The sequence below is a fragment of the Hyaena hyaena genome, unplaced genomic scaffold (assembly GCF_003009895.1).
Source record: "Hyaena hyaena isolate Hyena2069 unplaced genomic scaffold, ASM300989v1 scaffold_387, whole genome shotgun sequence".
Taxonomy (NCBI): Eukaryota; Metazoa; Chordata; class Mammalia; order Carnivora; family Hyaenidae; genus Hyaena; species Hyaena hyaena.
In genome coordinates, this window is record NW_024081019.1 from 1179664 (window position 1) to 1195181 (window position 15518).

At 40.0% G+C, this 15518-nt stretch overlaps 1 protein-coding gene across 1 annotated transcript in view; it reads left to right on the forward strand.

The window, feature by feature from the left end:
• Positions 1-15518, forward strand: part of PDE1C (phosphodiesterase 1C) — a 519825-nt gene that overhangs the window by 167241 nt on the left and 337066 nt on the right. The window lies entirely within an intron of this gene.

Here is a 15518-nt window from a genome sequence, read left to right on the forward strand (position 1 = left end):
GTTCTTTAGGAGGGTTTTATCATTTTTAAAAATGTTTATTTATTTTTGAGAGAGAGAGACAGAGAGTGAGCAGGGGAGAGGCAAAGAGAGAGGGAGACACAGAATCTGAAGCAGGCTCCAGGATCCGAGCTGTCAGCACAGAGCCTGATGCAGGGCTCGAACCCATGAAGGGTGAGATCATGACCTGAGCTGAAGTCGAACGCTTAACCGACTGAGCCATCCAGGCGCCCCAAAACTTTTTTTTTTTAAATAAGGAATTGGCTCATGTGATGATGGAAGTTGATAAGTCCTAAGATCTGTAGTTGGCAAGTTGTTGACCCCAGAGAGTTGCTGGTGTAGCTCTAGTTGAAATGCCTGCAGGCTTGAGACCGAGAAAGAACAGTTTGAGTCTGAAGGCAGAGAAGAACTGAAGTCCCAGCTGACGCCAGTCAGGCAGAAGGAATTCCCTCTTACTCATGGGATGGTCACTTTTGGGCTGTTATGGAAACTGGAGCATTTCCCATTACACTGTTGCTTTTCCGAGACCCCCTCTGGCAGCTCCCAGTGGGAGCCTTAATCTGGAGGTATGTTTAAGACTTTGGCTTAACCTGGGGTTTTTCACTGTCATTCTGTATGTTTCTAGATGACAGTTTTGGCTTAGTAGCTTGAGTGTTTGCAGACTCCTTTTATTTCTTCCAGTTCCATGAGAATCCTCTTGAGCTTTTCATAGACTTGGAATTTTAGTATAAACAGAGTATGTCCAAGTATATCCATGAATCAGTGTGGAAAGCAGGGATTCAGTGAGAGAGGGACAGAGGAGAAAAGAAAAGCTCATTTTCAGCTTGCTCTTAAATCTAGCACCTTTTAGCTCCCTGGTCTCCATGCCTTAGATACCCTCTCATATATTATCTGACTTGGCATTTGGTACTACTCTCCATCCTGGAGGAATCCTTCTAGAAGCAGTTCTGGGTAGGATCCAAAGTCAGTCATATCACCATAGTATCACAAATAGCATACAGCCACTGCAAAACGATACAAGATATGTCATGTTTTATTTTATGTTTCTAAATGAAATCAAACCTGGCTTTAAACTACGCTAGCTATGGTTGGTAAAGAATTATAACGTTCATTTTTATGGGGGTTCTCTTTTGCAAGGATCTCGGTAGTTATGTGGGAAAAGAAGAAAGGACCTGACCCTAATTCTGGTGGTGATCACCATCATTGGTATCATTTCTTTTGTTCCTGGATGCTCCAGTTGAGACTTGGTCCTTTATGTTTGTCAGGCTTTACTTTTAGACTTGCCTATGATAATGCCATTAAGATCCCTTCTTGCAGGCTTGACCATGGTGATGCTACACAACCTCCTACTTGTCTGCACTTACGTCTTCCTTCCCCAAATGTTCTCACATGACCTCCCAGGTTCTAGAACTCTAGCCCTTAGGGAGAGGTCAGGTCTCTCTTCCTGTTGTTGCATCTGTCCTCTCCTTGGAAATTTCTCCTAAATTATTGTCCTGTTAACTCCTCCCCGAGAGTAACAGAAACCAGCCTTCAAAGACACAGAGCCCAGCTCCCTCGTGGGAGGGGAAGGGAATTCTCCCCTTAAGACTTAATTCTTTTGGCTAATGAGTTCCCAACATCCTACCCTTAAATTAAAAGCATGTTAATTCTCAATAATTCATTCTATTCCAGAATTTCTATAGTCCTTTAGGAGGAAATGGTAAACAGTGGATTTTGGACACTTTTGACTACAACCTACCATAAGAAATAAACCTCTTGCCACATTGATCAAGAAAATAAGAGAGAAGACAAATGAGTAATATCAAGAGTGGAGGGGACATCACTATAGATCCTGGAACACATGTATATGTGCCCATGTATGTGCTCACATACGTAGTAAACTGACCAGTTGTTATAAGCTTGAAAGACTTGAAGACACTAAGAGGTGAAGTTATATACTGGAGTCAAAGGCCTCTATTTATAGCTCTGGTAATAATTTTGAGCACATCTCTCAACTGCAGTGGGCCTCAGCTTTATTGTCTATAAAAGAGGAAATCAACCTGTACCATAGGCCCTGAGGCCCGAAGGGATCATGTACACAGAATCCCATACAAGTTATAAAGTCCCATTTACATGTGAGGTAGTTTTCCTACAGTTATTATTATTAGCGAAGTTTGGTCAAATAGCCTTTGGTCAAATAGTTTGGAAAGCCTAGCCAGCCCAACTGCTTGAGATTAATATTGTTTCCTTGACCTTTAAAACAAAATCTGTCTGAAGGGTTGGACAGAAAGAAGAAAGATCATGTCAAAAGAGGTAGAAATTTCAAGGATGTTTTCCCTCTGAGGGGCTTCCAGATGCATACCGAGCAAGGGTTTTGATTTCTACATCCTACATCTGCGTGCTCCCAGGAGCAGAGAAGCAGAGCTTTTTGCTTGCATAGTAGAGTAATAACTTGCACATAAAAATGCTTTTTGCCATATGGTCGAGGAAGTCACAGCGAGATGAGGAGTGCTAAGCACTCCCTTCTAATGCTTACCTTATTGCCATGGAATGGGCGATAGGGTGCTGTTGATGCACTTGTCCAGAGATGTGACTGAAGGTCTGTGAAGAAGTAACTATAGGGATGTAGGAGCACAAGTTTTATAATTCTATAGTTCTGTAGTCCAAAGCAATAGCTAAAGAGGACACAAATCACCTAATAGGGACTGTGGACTGAAAGGGCTTTCAGACCAATCTCTCTTGTTTCTGGTTTCCTCTGATTCTCTAGCTCACTGCTCCCTCAGTTTCCAGCTTTCCAAGGTTACTGCACCTTCTGTGTTTCCCACAGTTCATCATCACTCTCACCCCCGGTGGTGGAATCTGGAGAGGAAAGTACAGGTGGCAGAAAAACTCTGGCACCTTCTCTTTTGCTGTTTTACATATGTATGTGTCTCTTATGAGCAGCCCCCCTGCCATTTGGGGCAGGTCATTAAGGTGTTTACTTGGAATAAATCTGACAAACCCCTGCCTGCTTCTTGGTTATTATGATGCATTAGCTTTAATCAGAAGCAGCAAGGACACACTACTCCCGTCCCTTGAGAATAGCAGGTGTATTATCTTATGGGATTTGCTGAGCACATTAGAAGTGTCCTTCGGCAATGTGGTAGGTATAGCTCTGTACTAGGAGAAAGAGAAGTGAATCAAATCATCTACAAACTGAGTAGTATATGAGCACCCCATAGTTCATTGGGTACAGCAATAAAAAGGGGAATGGGTTGACTACAGTAATGCTATCAAAACATCACCCCAAGTTTCAAAACCCCTTTATGTTCCTCCCCAGAGAAATGTCACATTTAAGGAAAAAACTTTCTTGACTCACACTTGTTTAATATTTTAAGGACTTTAGGGGCTTGGTCTAGGAATCTTCTTTTAAAAAATCCCTCATCCTATCATTTTAATACTCCAAATCTCTTGGGATTTTCTTGCACTTTTGCTTGAGCAGACCTATCTCATCCATGCCACTTTGTCCCTGCCATCTTGGTCCCTTAGTTATGTGCAGCTTTTGCAAGATAGGCTTCTCACAAGTCACATCTTTTCACCATGCAAAGCCTTCTGGGAGGTGTAGTTCTTTTCTCTGATGGCTATTCTCTTCAGAATCTGCCCATGCAACTTCCTCTTTTCATTCCTCAGAGAGCTGGGTACAAGGAAAAATCTGAGGGGCAAAGGAATTGGAGAAATTCCAATTTATTCTACATTTATTTATTTATTCTACATTTATAACTGAATCCTATAATGATTCAATTATCACACTGTTGTTGACTGACCATTTGGCATATTGCCTAGACTGGTTGTTGTTGTTGTTTTGGCTTATCTTTCCTTATTAGGAATATTTAGCTCCACAGAGTTTAGAAATTAGAAGATATAGTGAGCTCAACCTTGCACATTTTGGTTATGATTTTTTGTAGAAATTACACTTCAGAGACAACTAGTGACCAGTCTGTTTTCTGAATATAGATGTAAAAGTTCTAAAAGCATTATCAAATTGAGTCTTACAATATCATGACCAAGTAAAGTCTATGCCAGATACATTGATTTCAAAAGGCAACATCTATTTCTTCCCTACCCCCCCCGCCAAGTCATTTTATTTTATTGTGTAAGAACACTTAACATAGAGCTACCTTCTTAGCAGATTTTTAAGTGTCATGTTGGCAATGTCCATTTCTGAGTAAATCTCTTACAAAAGTAGAAAGAGAAGAACAAATTATTTTTATAGCACAAATAGTAATGAGAAAGGGTGTTCACTATTAGAACAATGTATTATTAAGCTATAATGATTAAAGCACTGTGTACAGATTCAATGACAGATAAACATAGATGAAGAAAATAGAGTAAAAAGTCCAGAAATGGACCCAAGTATATATGAGTGTTGTAAGTAATAAAGAAGGCTTTTTAAAAAAATAGTTTATTGTCAAGTTGGTTTCCATATAACACCCAGTGCTCATCCCCACAAGTGCCCTCCTCCATGCCCATCACCCCCCTCCCCCCCACATCCATCAGTCCTCAGTTTGTTTCTCAGCATTCAAGAGTCTCTCATGGTTTGCCTCCCTCCCTCTCCCCCACTATTTCCCCCATTATCCTCCCCGACGGTCCTCCATAAAGTTCCTCCTAATCCTCCTATGTGTGCAAACATATGGTAGCTGTCCTTCTCTGGCTGACTTATTTCGCTCAGCATAATACCCTCAAGTTCCATCCATGTTGCTACACATGGCCAGATTTCATTCTTTCTCATGTAATTGGTGGGTAAAGGATGGCTATTTCAACAAAATGTGTTGGAACCATTGGTGAAACATTTGCTAAGAATGAAGCTGGATCACTTCTGTCATTCATGCAATAAGCTTTAAAAGGAAAAGAAAATGTGAAAAGAAGAGCAAGAGGAAAGAAGAAGTTGAAGAAGCATGAGAAGGAAGAGGAGGCAAATAACATAAGCAGGAGAAAAGGAGGTAGAAGGCTGAGTGGGGCCTCTAGTATCTAGAATTGGGGGAAAACCACAGAGAACACATAACCACCTTGAGGCAGACACAATCTTCAATACAGAAATTCCTTTATGATTCCCAGATATTTAGAAAGTTTAGGTTCTGATGAGTCATCTTTTGGCAACAGAGAATTACGGGTTTTTAGTTGAAAGATAATATTATAGCCATGAATGAGTGCAAGCAGTACTGGGTGGAGATACCAAAATGAGGTTTGGAGAACATTAAGGAAAACCAGCTTTTTCATTTTCCTGTGGAGTTTTCCTGTATAGTGGGCAGGCAAGTAATTTATAGGGGTTTATTACTGAATCTTGTTTTGTCTACCTTTCTTCTGACATTGTGCCGTTCATATGCTGACTGGCCCCCACAGATTGGGGATACACCTCCCCCATTCCCTAGCTGTTCTTGTTCTTACCTTGTGTTCTTAGCTCTGCACTCCTTGTCTTGCAGTTCTGGCTATTGCCTGACTATAGTCCCAAGATCCCCTGGTCTGAACCTGTTTCCCCAACAGACTTAGACTTCATGGGCTCATGGCTCCCAACACTTCCGTGGTTCCAGAAGTACCCAACTGCCAACCACAGTTCCATAATCTCAGGCTAATTGGTTGTGACCAAGCCACCCTTCCTTGCCACCTCACTCCAGCTCTATTCCCTGCACTGTTTTGTACAACGGGGGTGAGGTTCTGACAAATTTAATATAATCAGCACCTTACACTCACAGTTTTGTGTCTTTAAAATGCTATGAATGTGCTGATACTTTTTAGATTTCAAGGTCTATAATCAAACCTACTATCTTTGGCATCGCAGAAACATCCTTATTGTCACTTCACACCTGCCCCTCTGCTACAAGCTTAAAAATCTAGGGACTTTGAACTAGTGATATGTATTTTTAGTACTTTCTGGTTTCATTTGCTTACATTTTTCAGACTCTTAAGATATTTCATCCTTTTGAGTCTGATTCAGAGTGCTCTTGAGTTTGCTGTGGGACAGAGAAGGGATGAGAAGAGCCCCTTCCTCTCAGAAGTCTTGTTCTACCATCTGGTTACAAACCCTGTTTCCTGCTGTGGTGTGTGTGCAAGGCCTCACTACGAGTGTAATTTGTGTCAGTCCACTGCCTCCCAACAGCACCCTCCAGCTTCGTTTGCTTAATGAGAGTACGTTCGACATGAGATGTTTTATTTCTAGCAAATATGTAGTTGTGTTTCAAAACGCTCTGGAGTTTCTGAAATTTCTCTGGGGAGTTTAAGGAGATTTTTAGTTTCCTCTCAGGCAGTTAAAGTCATCTTCTAATAAGCTCAGTTGTTGCTTTCCACACCTGTTTCTGAGATCTTAAATGCAGTGGTTTGGAAAATACCACCCATTTATGGGGTTTAATCAGATGGCAGTCTCTGAATGGCTGCTGGGTTGGTGGCAGCGGCACCATCTTGAGGGACGATGATTCATCAGCATCATCGTTACAAGGGTGTATAGATTCAGATTTATCTCTCACCTTAAATTGGGCAGGGAGAGAGGGAAAGGGTGGGAAGGGTAAGAGATGATGACCAAAAGGGACAGCAGAGTGGGACTTATGTAGCTGGAGTCTTCTTTTGGGCAGTCAAGGGAAAGGCCCACTCTTGCTTAGGTGTCATGGTTTCTTCATGCAAGGCAGCAGGATTTGGTAATGAAAACAGTGCTGATATATATCCCTTCCTATGTGCTAGGGCATTGTCCTAAGCTCTTGATAGTAGATATCATTTAGTAGAAAGTTCATGGGCTTTGAAGACAGACACATCTGGATTTATACTTGTATGTTGTATTCCTGGGTGAATGACTTTTCTAAACCTGTTTCTTTACATATAATCTGACCCTGAGGGGCAGTAAAAGAACCTTCTGTAACAATAGCCCATGACAGGCCCTTCGTGGCAATTTTGTTTCATGATCCTTCATTGATTTCTCTTTATGTGGGTTTGGTACACCTCATCTCAGCCCCAGACATGGCCCTTTCATGCCCTGTAAATTATACTTGTCCTTCTTTACACATGATCTAAACATATTACTCTCCTTGGTTTAATGACTCTGTTTGGCTGCCCCTACTCCTGTGCACATCTACATGTCTATCTTGAAATGCAATTCCTTGTAGAGGGCAGTAGTCAGCTCTCTGCCACATCTCTGCAGGGTCAACCTGTGGCCAGGCAGAGTTAAGATAGATTTGACAATGATCTCAGTTTCCTAATGGAGATAGTGAGAATGCATGCATACCTTCCCAGTCAAAACTGGCTTTCTGTCGGTTGCCTCAAGAATTGTGGTGAGCGTTGCATAACTTACAAAATTGTTGAATCACTGTGTTGTACACCAGAAACCACTATAACATTGCATGTCAACTATACTTCAAAAAAATGTCAGTACAATAAAAAAAAGCCAATTCGGGCATATATATGTGTATATTGAGAGGAACATGTGTACCTGTGGTGGTGAATTTACATGCTGGATATTTAGGTATTTATTTAGAATGTTACATGTGCCAGGTATTGTTCTAGGCACTGGGCAAATAGCAGTGAACAAAACAGACAAAATTCCCTGCTCATATTTACCTCACATGCTGTATGTAGCTAGGAGTAAATAAGTAACACATAGAGCGTGTCACATGGAGATGGGCTATAGAAGAGTCACTTAGAGAAATGGAATGCATGGAGAATGCTGGAGTGAGTTGAGGGGTTATAATTCAGTTAAGGCCTCCCTGAGAGGTCAACTCTGAGCAGAGTTCCAAAAATGTGAGGAAGTGAGTCCTGCAGACATGTGAGAGGGAATTTCAGGCCAAGGGAAGGGCAAGTGCAAGGGCCTGGAGGAGGGCCTTGGTTGAGAAATATGAAAGAGGATGGTGGGCTGGAGCAGAGTGGGTAAGGTGAGTTGGGGGAGGGGTGATAGACTATGGAGTCAGATCATGTGGGGCCTTTGTAGGCCCTTGTAAGACTTTGCCTTTTACTCAGTGAGAGATGGGGGCCACTTGATGGTTTTGAGCAGGGGAGGGGCATGAGTCAACTTGTATTTTTAAAGGATCACTTTGACACCTGTTCTAAGGAGAAATTGAGAAGGGGTGAAAGCAAAAGCAAGGAGACTGGTTAGAAGTCAGGGTGAGAGATGGTGTAGTAGAAGTAGTGCACGTGTGAGATGTGGTCAAGTTCTGGATCTATCTTCAAGGTAGAGCTAATGAGATCTGTGGATGTGCAGTGAGAGAAAGCAGGGATGTCAAAGTGGAGAAGGGCAAGGAGAAATGTTGCCTGTTGCTCAAGAAGGCAGAAGTAGAGACAAAGAATGTCATTAAATGTGATAAAGTCAGCTCAGGACTTAAAGAAACAGCAACCCCAAACTGTCACTCAAAGCTGTCCAGTGAAGAAACGGGCCATAGATAGTACCTATGACTGGGTTCCTCAAAAACTTAAGTTCCAAGAACAGGTAATGGGCTGGTTTTAGCCCATGGCTGTAGTCTGCTTATTGCTGGACTAGAGGGTCACCAGAGGTCCCTTTCACTTCCAAAATGCTGCTAATCCCTGAATTTAAAAAATCATCTTTATTATGTGTGTATCTAAGTATAAACATTCAAGATCCGAGCACAGACATTGTACACTTCATTTTGGGGTTATTAACAAACTCCATTGACCAAGGAGAGCTCTTTGTTTCTATGACTATGCAGTATTTTTAAAATGTTAATAATTCCTTATGAAATACATTGTTCATGCTATAAAAATTGGAAGATACCTCAGAAGTCGCCTTCATTCTAAGAAGAGAAAACATATCACTTATTATGTCACCAAGCAGAGGCAGCCATGGTTAAGATTTCTTGAATAGTTAATACCAAAATCTATACTGTGTACCCTTCCAGACTTCTTCATTTAGGGCAGTGGTTCTTAACTGGGAACAGTTTTGATCATCACCCTCATGCCCTAGTACATTGGCGATGTGTGGAGATGTTTTGAGTAGTTATAACTGAGGTGGGGAGAGCTAATAGCTAGAAGCCAGAGATGTGCTGAACATTTTACAGTGCACAGGCCAGCCCCCACAACAATGACCTGGTCCAAATGTCAGTAGTACTGAGTTTTAGAAAGCCTTATTTAGATCTATTAGACATGCTGTTAAAAAAAAATTTTTTTTTACATTTGCTTATTTTTGAGAGACAGAGCACAGGCAGCGGAGGGGCTGAGAAAGAATAAGACACAGAATCTGGAGCAGGCTCCAGGCTCTGAGCTGTCAGCACAGAGCTTGAAGTGGGGCTCGAACTCATCAACCATGAGGTCATGACCTGGGCCAAAGTTGATGTTTAACCGACTGAGCCACCCAGGTGCCCCTAGACATGCTGATTTTTAAAAGTTTCCATTTGGTTGAAATATAATATCACATTAGTTTTAGCTGTACAACATAGTGATTCAACATCTTTGTACGTTATGTTATGCTCACAAGAATAGCTGTCATCTGTCACCATACAGCACTATTACAACACCGTTGACTATATTCCCTATGCTGTTCCTTTTATTCCCATGACTTATGCATTCCATAACTGGAAGCCTGTATCTCCCACTCCCTTCACCGATTTTGCCCATCCTCCACCCCCTTCCCTCTGGCAACCATCCATTTATTCTCTGTATTTATGGGTCCAATTTTGCTTTCTGTTTGTTTATTCATTTATTTTATAACTGTACTTTTATTAAAAAACAAGAATGGAACCACAGGTATATACTATTTTGTAATATTTCCCCTGGCAGAGCAACAAACATCTATCTACCTATCCATGTATATAAACTTCTGTTGTTATTGAAGCCTGTGTAATCCCTTCCTTCATATGGATGTATTATGATTTTAAAAACCTCTTCCTAATTTTCAGATATTTAGGTTATTTCCAGGTTTTTTTTTTGTTTTTGCTTTTGTGATCATAAACAATAGTAGGAAGAGAATTCTTGTACACTAGTATTTATGCATATGATAATTTTTATACCCCAATGACACATTGTGCCCAGGATAGGGTGGGTACTTGATAAATGTACCCCAAGCCTGAGCGTCCATGTCTGTCTCACTCCAATGCTCCTACAGTATTTGTGGCCAATTCTCTGCATGCTCCCTTGGCCAAGGAGCCTTATTTTACCTCAAGTCTAAAAGGTGGACCAGATATATGTGCGCCATGGGTGTGGCTGAACTGAAGAGAAGGTACAAACATTGGAACAGAAGCTTATGGTAGCCAGTGTAGTTCACTGAATGACTCAGATTCCATTTAAAATCTCCATGCCCTGGCACAACGCACTGGACTGGTTCTGGGGGCGTGGACCAGGCCAGAGGAGACCTGGGTTGATATCTGACAATGTAGGATGCAGGAAGAAGCCATAGCCAGATTTTCTAAATTATGAACACTTATGCTATGCATCCTATATGCTTATTAGAACAAGGAGGGAGCAATCTGATACAGTTTTAGAGCCAAATTTTGATGTTTGTCATGGTACTAGGAACATCGTCAGTGCACAGGAAATGCTTAGGGAAGGATTGAGTCTGAGGATCTTACCTGTCTATAATTTTCTTCTGAAATCATGACCTGAACAAACCCTTTGAGCCTTCACTATCTTATCTCTTTTATTTTTATGTGTTTTTTTTTTCCCCTTTTTACTCTGTGGAAGAGTCCTTTAGAACCTATATTATGACACATTGAGTTTTTAATGGCTTTTTATCATATCTATAATTTCCAAGAGTTATTTCTTATTTCCCTATCTCACTGAAGGTGAATATAATAGTTTAGTTTTTTTGTAGACAACATATAGTTGGGTTTGTTTTTTAGTCATTATGATAGTCTTTGTCTTCCAATTGGTATACTTATCCCATTCACATTTAAAGTAATTACTGTTGGGGCACCTGGGTGGCTTAGTCGGTTAAGTGTCCGACTTTCGCTTAGGTCATGATCTCGCGGTTCGTGGGTTCGAGCCCCGCGTCGGGCTCTGTGCTGACTGCCAGCTCAGAGCCTGGAGCCTGTTTCAGTCTGTGACTCCCTCTCTCTCTGACCCTCCCCTGCTCACGCTGTCTCTCTCTCTCCTAGAAATAAATAAAAATATTAAAAAAAAATAAAGTAATTACTGCTATAGTTGGATTAATATCTACTATATGTACAGCTGTTTCCTCTTCATTGTCCTTATTCTTTGTTTCTTTTTATTGTCTTCTAATTTTTCTACCTTCTCCAGTTTCTTTTTTTTTTTTTTAATGTTTATTTATTTTTGAGAGATAGAGACAGAGCATGAGTGGCAGAGGAGGTGAGAGAGGGAGACACAGAACTCATAGCAGGCTCCAGGCTCTGTGCTGACAGCTCAGACCCACAAACTGTGAGATCATGACCTGAGCTGAAGTCAGATGTTTAACCAACTGAGCCACCCAGGCGCCCCTACCTTCTCCAGTTTCAACTGGGCATTTTATATGATTGCATTTTCTCTTGTCTTCATATATCAACTATATTCTTTCAAAATTTTTCTTAGTAGTTGCTCTACAGTTTGCAATATACATTTACAATTAATTCAATTCCACTTTTAAATAACTCTATACTAGATCACAGGTAGTGCAGGCACCTTATAACAAAGAATTCCCAATTCTTCCCTCCCATTCTTTATGACATCATTGTCATTTATTTTACTTACCCATAAGCTATAATTATCAAGTACATGATTACTATTATTATTTTGTACAAATTGTTGGATCAATTAAAAACAAGAAAAAGACTTTAGGGGCACCTGAGTGGCTCAGTCAGTTGAGCATTCAACTCTTGATTTTGGCTCAAGTCATGGTCCTGGGGTCATGGGATTGGACCCCACATTGGAATTCTCTCTCTCTCCCTCTGCTCCTCTTCCCTACCCGTCTTTAAAATTAAAAAAAAAGGAAAGAAAAAAAGAAAAAAGATTTTATTTCTATTTATTCCTTCTCTAATGTGTGTGTGTGTGTTTGATTTTATGCATATCCAGGTTTCCGACCTGTGTCATTTTCCTTCTCTCTGAAGAATGTCTTTTAACATTTTTTGCAAGGCAGGTCTAGATGACAAATTCTTTCAATTATTGTCTGTCTCAGAAAGTCTATTTCTCCTTCACTTTTGAAGGATAATATTGCTGGATCCAGAATTCTAGGTTTGTATTTTTATTTTTGTTTTTTCATTTTTCCCCTTTCTTGTTTGTTTGCATGATTTCTGAAAAGAAGTCCAGTGTAATTCTTATTGTTGTTTCTCTGTGGGTAGGTAGGATACTCCCTTCTTTGGTTCTTTCAAAATTTCCCTTTTGTCTTTGATTCTCTGCAGTTTGAGTATGATAAGCGTAAATGTGGATTTTGGGTATTTATACTACTTGGTGTTCTTTTGATCCAGGTGCATCCTGGATCTGTGGTTTGATGTTTGTCATTATTTTTGGAAAATTCTCAGGCATTACTACTTCAAACATTTTTGTTTTTCTCTTTTTCTTCTTTCTGATATTTCTATTGTATATACATTAGACTTTCTGTAAGTGTCCCACAGCTCTTGGATATTCTCTTCTCTTTCTTTCTGTTTTCTATCTGCATTTAAGTTTTGGAAGTATCTCTTGACAGACATATATTCAAGATCATTGATTTTTTTCCTAGCCATGTCTAGTTTACTGATAAGCTCAGTAAAGGCATTCTTTATTCATGTTACAGTGATTTTAGTCTGGGCATTTTCTTTTCATTCTTTATTAGAGTTTGTGTCTCTAGGGTTACATTATCATCTATTTTTGCATGTTGTCCACTTTTTCCATTAGAGCCATAGAATATTAATTATAGTTATTTTATTTTTTCATTTTTTCATTTTATTTATTTTTGAGAGAGAGAGATAGAGACAGCATGAGCAGGGGAGGATCAGAGAGAGAGGGAGGCACAGAATCCGAAACAGGCTCCAGGCTCTGAGCTAGCTATCAGCACAGAGCCCGATGCGGGGATCTAGCCCACGAACCGCGAGATCACGACCTGAGCCGAAGTCGGACGCTCAACCGACTGAGCCACCCAGGCGCCCCTTTTTTTCATTATTTTAAGTAAACTCTATAGTACACATGGGGCTGGAACTCACCACCCCAAGATCAAGAGCCACATGCTCTACTGACTGAGCCAACTAGCACCTTATTGTAGTTACTTTAAATTTTTGATCTGAGAATTCCAAAATCTGCGTTTGGTTTTAATGCTTATTTTGTCTCTTTAGACTGTGGTTTTTGTTTTTAGCAGGGCTTGTAGTTTTTTGTTAAAAGCCACATATTGGTTAAAGGGAATGGAGGTAGATAAGTCTAATTCTTTTCATTGTTGTTTATTTATTTATTTTTAGAGAGAGAGAGAACAAGTGTGTGCATGAGGGAGCAGGAGAGGCAGAGAGATAGGGAGAGAATATTTCCAGCAGGCTCCCCTATATCAGTGTAGAGCCCAGTGCAGTGGTGGGGGCTCCATCTCACAAACTCCTAAGAATTTTAAGATAATAACTTGAGCTGAGCATGCTCAACTAACTGAGCCACCCAGGCACCCCAAGGCTAATCCTTTAGGAATTAGATCATGTTTACAATAGCTGTGGTGTCAGAGATGAACATTTTCTCTAATGTCTTTGTTTTTATCTCTTGTCTTTAGGTTCTCCTGGTGGTTCCTTAAATGGAATCTGAGGCTTGCAGTTCATTTAGCTGTAATCCCCTTTCATTACATAGGAACCATATTGACGTAGTGACAAGGTGTGTGTGTGGGGTGATAGTTTTTTTTTCATTTTAAATTTTAATCTCCTTACAAATTCTCTTTTTTCTCTCAGTCTCTCCCCTGTCATTCCCAATCTTTTATGCTAGAGACTTCCTTCAGATGTCTGATATCCCTTTATTGGCTGTTCATATTTAAGAAAAGGGTACTAAAATGCCATTTATAAGCTCCAAATATGAGTAGGGAGGGAGTGGTGTGCTTCTAGATTATAGACTTTACCTTGATTAGTTGAATTGTTTGGGGGCAGGATCTCTGATATCAATTTCTTCTCTTCTCTTCTCTTCTCTTCTCTTCTCTTCTCTTCTCTTTTCTTTTCTTTTCTTTTCTTGCTGGTTCAGATTGCTCAGAGGAGAATCTTCCAATGTCTTGTCTAGAAGTTAAATGCTCATCTGCCAAAATGCTGGGAGTTAAAGAGAAAGGGGGCTAGGTATCCTCTCTCTCTCTCGAAATGTTCTGACTTACCCCTTCTGCCCCAAAGTCTTAATCTTTCAGACTTTTTGGGGCAAAGGAAGTGTATTACATATGAAGCATAGTGGAAAATCTTGAGATATGATTCTTAACCAGATTTTTAATCAGTTTGCTTATTTTCTTCCTTTTCTGTACCAGAGGAACATATTATTGCCAATTACTAAGCCTTTAGGGAATCCTTTGCTCTCTAGGTTTCAGAATATTTTTGCTCTTCTGTTTTCTCTCATTTTCTTTATCTTTGTGTCCTTGTGCCTTAAGGTAGAAATTTGGGAGAGAGAGGAACTAAGTGTGCAGATTTTGTCCTTAAGCTAGAAGCATACCTTCCTTCTCTATTTCCTGTTATCTCATTGGTTGTGGCAATCATGAGGACATTTTAACAGGCATACTTAGATCTTCCTCTGCAGTGTGACTCTTATTTTACCAGCTTGGGAGTAGTGGGGCTTTCAGTCACAATCTGAATGGGAGGGCTTTGTCAGGTTCTTAGATCATAAATTGGTACAGCCACTATGGAAAACAGTGTGGAGGATCTGAAGAAAATTAAAAGATATATGCACCCCCTCCCATGTTCATTGCAGCATTATTTCCAACAGTCAAGATACAGAAACAACCTTAGTGTACACTGATGGATGAAGGAATAAAGAAATTGTGGTATATACATACAATGGAATATTATTCACCTGTAAAAAAGAATCAAATCTTATCATTTGTGACAACATGGATGGACCTCAATGTCATTAGGCTAAGTGAAATAAGTAAGACAGAGAAAGACAAATATTATATGTTCTCTCTTATATCCTAAAAACAAAACAAAACAAGGGCATTGATACAGAAAACAGATTGGTGGTTGCCAGAGGCAGGAGATGGGGGGTAAGGGAATGGGTGAAGATGGCTAAAAGGTAAAAAGAAAAAAAGGTAATGGTGTGTTACTGAACAGCAATAATAAATATTGGAAATAATTCAACTCTTAATGTTGAAAGAATGGTTATGTAAATCAGTCATATTCTTTGAGTATAATATGCAATCAATAAAATTATAAAAAATTTTCAGCTTTCTTAGACCACATTCCCATTTTTCCTTCCTCCATTCTGCCAGTGTACTTATTCTTTTGGCTCCATCACTAGTATTCAGTGTCTTTATTTTATCTTGATATGGGACCCAAGAAAAGGAAATCCAACTTAGGAAAGAAGTCAAATTGAGCCGTGGGGGCAGCATATCCTATATAGCTACTTGAGAAAAAGAATACATTTTTTTAAAAACCTTGCATGTCTGAAAATGTCTTTATTCTATTCTTATACTTCTTTGAAATTTTAGCTATGCTTAGTTTTAGGTTGAGGAAGATTTTTTT